We start from the raw sequence: 7,500 nt of genomic DNA on the forward strand, positions 1-7,500 counted from the left end.
TTTTTAATATCGTTAACTAAGACTCCTGTTTCTATTTCCTGTCTCTCTCTCTCTGTCTCTCTCGCTCCCCCATCTGTCTCTCTGTCTGTCTGTCTGTCTCTGTCTCTCTCCCCTCTCTCCCCCCCCTCTCTCTCGGTCTCTCATCTCTCCTGTAGAAAGTCAGTGAGAAGGTTGGAGGAGCAGAAGGAACCAAACTTGATGATGACTTCCTTCAGATGGAAAAGGTCATCATTCTGTTGAATTCTGTACAGACGAATACTGTGGGTCAGATTCACTCACTCATAGCCTGAGGAATGTTACTACTGCTACTACTACTGTTACTACTACTACTACTACTACTACAACTGTTACTACTGCTACTACTACTGTTACTACTACTACTACTACTACTGTTACTACTGCTACTACTACTGTTACTACTACTACTACTACTACTACTACTGTTACTACTACTACTACTGCTACTACTACTGTTACTACTACTACTACTACTACTACTACTACTACTGTTACTACTACTACTACTACTACTGTTACTACTACTACTACTACTACTGTTACTACTACTACTGTTGCTACTACTACTAGTACTGTTACTATTACTACTACTACTACTGTTACTGCTACTATTTCTGTTACTACTACTACTACTGTTACTACTACTACTACTGTTACTGCTGCTACTACTACTACTACTACTACTGTTACTACTACTACTACTACTACTGTTACTACTGTTACTACTACTGTTACTACTGTTACTACTACTACTACTACTACTGTTACTGCTACTACTGTTACTGCTGCTACTACTACTGCTACTGCTGTTACTACTACTACTACTGTTACTGCTACTACTACTGCTACCACTGCTACTGTTACTGCTACTACTACTGTTACTGCTACTACTACTGTTACTGCCACTGCTACTGCTGATACTGCTACTGCTACTACTACTACTACTGCTGTTACTGCTGCTGCTACTACTACTACTACTGCTGTTACTACTGCTGTTACTGCTACTACTGCTGTTACTACTGCTGTTACTACTACTACTACTGCTACTACTGTTACTGCTGCTGCTACTACTGCTGCTGCTGTTACTGCTGCTGCTGCTACTGCTGTTGCTACTGTTACTGCTACTGTTACTGCTACTACTGCTGCTACTGTTACTGCTACTGCTGTTACTGCTGCTACTACTACTACTGCTACTACTGCTACTGCTACTACTGTTACTACTACTTACTGTTACTACTACTACTACTGTTACTGCTGGTACTACTACTGTTACTACTACTGCTACTACTGATACTGCTGCTGCTGCTGCTGCTACTACTGCTGTTACTGCTGTTACTACTACTGTTACTACTACTACTACTGTTACTACTACTGTTACTGCTGCTGCTGTTACTACTGTTACCACTGTTACTACTGTTACTACTGTTACCACTGTTACTACTGTTACTACTACTACTGTTACTACTACTACTGTTACTACTGTTACTACTGTTACTACTGTTACTACTACTACTGTTACTACTGTTACTACTACTACTGTTACTACTGTTACTACTACTACTGTTACTACTACTGTTACTACTACTACTACTACTGTTACTACTACTGTTACTACTACTGTTACCACTACTACTGTTAATTCTGTTACTACTACTGTTACTACTGTTACTACTACTGTTACTACTACTACTGTTACTACTGTTACTACTACTACTGTTACTACTACTGTTACTGCTACTACTACTACTGTTACTACTACTGTTACTACTACTGTTACTACTACTACTGTTACTGCTGTTACTACTGCTGTTACTACTGCTACTACTACTGCTGCTACTGTTACTACTGCTGCTGTTACTACTACTACTACTGTTACTACTGCTACTACTGTTACTACTGCTACTGTTACTACTGCTACTGTTACTACTGCTGCTGCGGTTACTACTACTACTGCTACTACTACTACTGCTACTACTGTTACTACTACTACTGTTACTACTACTACTACTGTTACTACTGGTACTACTGCTGTTACTGCTGCTGCTACTACTGATACCACTACTGCTACTACTGCTACTACTGTTACTACTGTTACTACTGCTGTTACTGCTGCTGCTGCTGTTACTACTACTGTTACTGCTACTACTGTTACTGCTACTACTACTGTTACTACTGCTGTTACTACTGCTACTGTTACTACTACTACTGTTACTACTGTTACTACTGTTACTACTACTGTTACTACTACTACTACTGTTACTACTGCTGTTACTACTACTGCTGTTACTACTACTACTACTGTTACTGCTACTACTGTTACTGCTGCTACTGTTACTACTGCTACTACTGTTACTAATACTGTTACTACTACTGCTGTTACTGCTACTACTGTTACTACTGTTACTACTGTTACTACTGTTACTACTGTTACTACTACTACTACTACTGCTGTTACTGCTGGTACTACTGCTGTTACTACTACTACTGTTACTACTGGTACTACTACTGTTACTGCTGCTGTTACTGCTACTACTGTTACTGCTGTTACTGCTGTTACTGCTGTTACTGCTGCTGCTGTTACTACTACTGTTACTACTGTTACTGCTGCTGCTGTTACTGCTGTTACTACTACTACTGTTACTACTGCTGTTACTACTACTGTTACTGCTACTACTGCTGCTGTTACTACTACTACTACTACTGTTACTGCTGGTACTACTACTGTTACTACTGCTGTTACTACTACTACTGTTACTACTGTTACTGCTGTTACTACTGTTACTACCACTGTTACTACTGTTACTGCTACTGCTGTTACTACTACTACTGTTACTACTGCTGTTACTACTACTACTGTTACTGCTGTTACTGCTGCTGCTGTTACTGCTGCTGTTACTGCTGCTGTTACTGCTGCTGCTGTTACTGCTGCTGCTGCCGTTGCTGCTGCTGCTGTTACTACTGCTACTGCTGGTACTGCTGCTGCTGCTGCTGCTGTTACTGCTGCTGCTGTTACTGCTGCTGCTGCTACTACTGCTGTTACTGCTGCTGCTGTTACTGCTACTGCTGTTACTACTACTGCTGCTGCTACTGCTGCTGCTGTTACTGCTGCTGCTGTTACTGCTGCTGCTGCTGTTACTGCTGTTACTACTGCTACTGTTACCACTGTTACCACTGTTACTGCTGCTGTTACTACTGCTGTTACTACTGTTACTACTGCTGTTACTACTACTGCTGGTACCACTGTTACTGCTGCCACCGTTACTGCTGCCACTGTTACTACTACTGCTGCTGCTGCTGCCGTTACTGCTACTGTTACTGCTGCTGTTACTGCTGCAACTGTTACTGCTGTTACTGCTACTGTTACTGCTGTTACTGCTGCTGTTACTGCTGCTGCTGCTGCTGCCGTTACTGCTGCTGCTGCTGTTACTGCTGCTGCTGTTACTGCTGTTACCACTGTTACTACTACCGTTACCTGCTGTTACTGCTGTTACTACTGCTGTTACTACTGCTGCTGGTACCACTGTTACTGCTACTACTGTTACTGCTACTGTTACTGCTGCTGCTGCTGCTACTTAACTTACCACCGTTGCTGCTGCTGTTACTACTGCTGTTACTACTGCAACTGTTACTGCTGTTACTGCTACTGTTACCACTGTTACTGCTGCTGTTACTGCTGCTGCTACTGCTACTACTGTTACTGCTGCTGTTACTGCTACTACTGTTACTACTCTTACTACTGCTGTTACTACTACTGCTACTACTGTTACTACTGCTGCTGCTACTACTACTACTACTGTTACTACTGTTACTACTGCTGTTGCTACTACTACTACTGTTACTACTACTGTTACTGCTACTACTGTTACTACTGTTACTACTACTGTTACTACTGTTACTACTACTGTTACTACTACTACTGTTACTACTGTTACTACTACTACTGTTACTACTGTTACTACTACTGTTACTACTGTTACTACTACTGTTACTACTACTGCTACTACTGTTACTACTACTACTACTACTACTACTACTGTCACTACTACTACTGTTACTACTATTACTACTACTACTGTTACTACTACTGCTACTACTGTTACTACTACTACTGTTACTACTACTGCTGCTACTGCTATTACTGCTGCTGCTGTTACTACTACTACTGTTGCTACTACTGCTGCTGCTGCTGTTACTGCTGTTACTGCTGCTGTTACTACTGTTGCTACTACTACTACTTCTACTGTTACTACTGTTACTGCTGCTGCTGTTACTGCTGCTGTTACTACTACTACTGCTGCTACTGTTACTACTACTGTTACTACTGCTGTTACTACTACTACTGTTACTACTACTACTACTACTACTGTTACTACTACTGTTACTACTACTGTTACTACTACTACTGTTACTACTACTGCTGTTACTACTGTTACTACTACTACTGTTACTACTGCTACTACTGTTACTACTACTACTACTACTACTACTACTACTACTACTGCTGTTACTACTACTGCTGTACTGCTGCTGCTGCTGAGATTACTGTTACTGTTGCTACTGCTACTGCTACTGCTGTTGCTGCTACTACTGTTACTGCTGCTGCTGCTGTTGCTGCTGTTACTGTTACTGCTGCTGCTACTGCTACTGTTACTACTGCTACTGCTACTGCTGTTGCTGTTACTGCTGCTGCTGCTGTTGCTGTTACTGCTGTTACTGCTGCTGCTACCACTACTGCTGCTGCTGCTGCTACTACTGTTACTGCTGCTGCTGTTGCTGCTGCTACTGCTGTTATTACTGTTACTGTTACTGCTACTGCTGCTGCTACTGTTACTGCTGCTACTGTTACTGCTACTACTACTGTTACTGCTGTTACTGTTACTACTGCTACTACTGCTGCTGTTACTGCTACTACTACTACTACTGTTACTACTGCTGTTACTGTTACTACTGCTGCTGCTACTACTGTTACTGCTGCTACTGTTACTACTACTGTTACTACTGCTGTTACTACTGCTACTACTGTTACTGCTGTTACTACTACTGTTACTACTGCTGTTACTACTGCTGTTACTACTACTGTTACTGCTGTTACTACTACTGTTACTACTACTACTGTTACTGCTGTTACTACTATTACTGTTACTACTACTGTTACTACTACTACTACTACTGCTGTTACTGCTGCTGTTACTACTACTACTGTTACTACTACTACTGTTACTACTGTTACTACTACTGTTACTACTGCTGCTACTGTTGCTGCTGCTACTGCTACTGCTGCTACTGCTGTTACTGCTACTACTACTGTTACTGCTGCTACTGTTACTGCTGCTACTGCTGTTACTGCTGTTACTGTTACTGCTGCTGCTACTGCTACTGTTACTGCTGCTGCTGTTACTGCTGCTGCTGCTGTTACTACTGTTACTACTACTACTACTGTTACTGCTACTACTACTACTGTTACTACTACTACTGTTACTACTGTTACTACTACTACTGTTACTACTGTTACTACTACTGTTACTACTGTTACTACTACTACTGTTACTACTCCTGTTACTACTACTGTTACTACTACTACTACTACTGCTACTACTGTTACTACTACTGTTACTACTACTGTTACTACTACTGTTACTACTACTGCTGTTACTACTACTACTGTTACTACTGTTACTACTACTACTGTTACTACTACTGCTGTTACTACTACTACTGTTACTACTACTACTGTTACTACTACTACTGTTACTACTACTACTACTGTTACTACTGATACTACTACTACTACTGTTACTACTACTACTGTTACTACTACTACTGTTACTACTGTTACTACTACTGTTACTACTGTTACTACTACTACTGTTACTACTGTTACTACTACTACTGTTACTACTACTACTACTGTTACTACTACTACTGTTACTACTGCTACTGTTACTACTACTACTGTTACTACTACTACGGTCTTACCTACCTTAGTTAAATGTACTGACTGTTAGTTGCTCTCTCACACTGTCAAGACAACCGGATTCACAACTTGTGTGTGTGTGTACTGTCTGTGTTTGTGTGTGTGTGTGTGTGTGTGTGTGTGTGTGTGTGTGTGTGTGTGTGTGTGTGTGTGTGTGTGTGTGTGTGTGTGTGTGTGTGTGTGTGTGTGTGTGTGTGTGTGTGTGCGTGTGCGTGTAGAAGGTGGACACCACCAGTAGGGCAGTGCTAGACATCATGACCAAAACTACAGAATACCTACAGCCCAACCCAGGTGAGAACATGCCCTCTCTCTCTCACAGACTCTCTCTCTCTCACAGACAGACAAACAGACTCTCTCTCTCACAGACAGACAAACAGACTCTCTCTCTCACAGACCCTCTCTCTCTCTCACAGACTCTCTCTCTCTCTCTCTCTCTCTCTCACAGACCCTCTCTCTCTCTCACAGACCCTCTCTCTCTCTCACAGACTCTCTCTCTCTCACAGACAGTCTCTCTCTCTCACAGACTTTCTCTCTCTCACAGACTGACAAAGACTCTCTCTCTCTTTCCCCAGCATCAAGGGCTAAGCTGAGTCTGATAGGGACCATGTCTAAGATCAGAGGACAGGAGAAGGGACCGGGTTACCCCCAGGCTGAGACTGTACTGGGTGAGGCCATGCAGCGCTTCGGACGAGAGCTGGGAGAGGAGTCATGCTTTGGTACGTGTGTTCACACACACACACACACACACATGCTGCATCAGACACACAGACATATAAAGGCACACACACCTACTGTATTGACAATACAGCATCAATAAGTCAACATCTTGGTCTCTGATGGAACATACAAACAATTCAACTCTTTCGCCGTCTACCCTCCCATTCCTTTTCTACCCCCCTCCCTCCCTCCACCTCCCTCCCTCCCTCCCCCTCTCCCGACCCATCCCTCTCTCCTTGTCCCCTCTCCCTCCTCCAGGTCTGGCTCTCCTAGATGCTGGGGAGGCTATGGGTGAGCTGGGGGCGGTGAAGGATGCCCTGGATATGGAGGTCAAACAGAACTTTATTGATCCACTGCAGAACCTACAGGAAAAAGACATCAAAGAAATACAGGTAGATATCAGAACTTTATTGATCCACTTTATTGATCCACGAGACGACATCAATAAATATTAAATATGTTAGATAAATGTTCAATATATGAATGTTAAATAAATATGATCAATAAGCTTTACATATCTGTTAAATAAAGGTTGAATTATAAATACATGTTGATGAACTTAGATTAAGTTATTGTTAAGTAAATAAAATAAAATATAAAATTAATTTCAATCCATCTTAAATGAACTTCAATGAATCGGAAATAAATCATCTCCATTTTAAAATAAATGTGGTAAATGAAAGATGTTGTTGCAGCACCACCTGAAGAAGATGCAGGGACGCTACTGACTTTGACTATAAGAAGAAACGTCACGGTAAAGGAGATGGGATTATTATTATCATTATTATTAT

General features: G+C 41.7%; 1 pseudogene; it reads left to right on the top strand.

Moving 5' to 3' along the window:
• Nucleotides 1–159: 159 nt before the first annotated feature.
• The window catches only part of LOC135534382 (endophilin-A1-like), a 13,328-nt pseudogene continuing 5,987 nt past the window's right edge, over nucleotides 160–7,500 (top strand).

Source organism: Oncorhynchus masou, unplaced genomic scaffold (assembly GCF_036934945.1).
Source record: "Oncorhynchus masou masou isolate Uvic2021 unplaced genomic scaffold, UVic_Omas_1.1 unplaced_scaffold_3333, whole genome shotgun sequence".
Classification (NCBI taxonomy): Eukaryota; Metazoa; Chordata; class Actinopteri; order Salmoniformes; family Salmonidae; genus Oncorhynchus; species Oncorhynchus masou.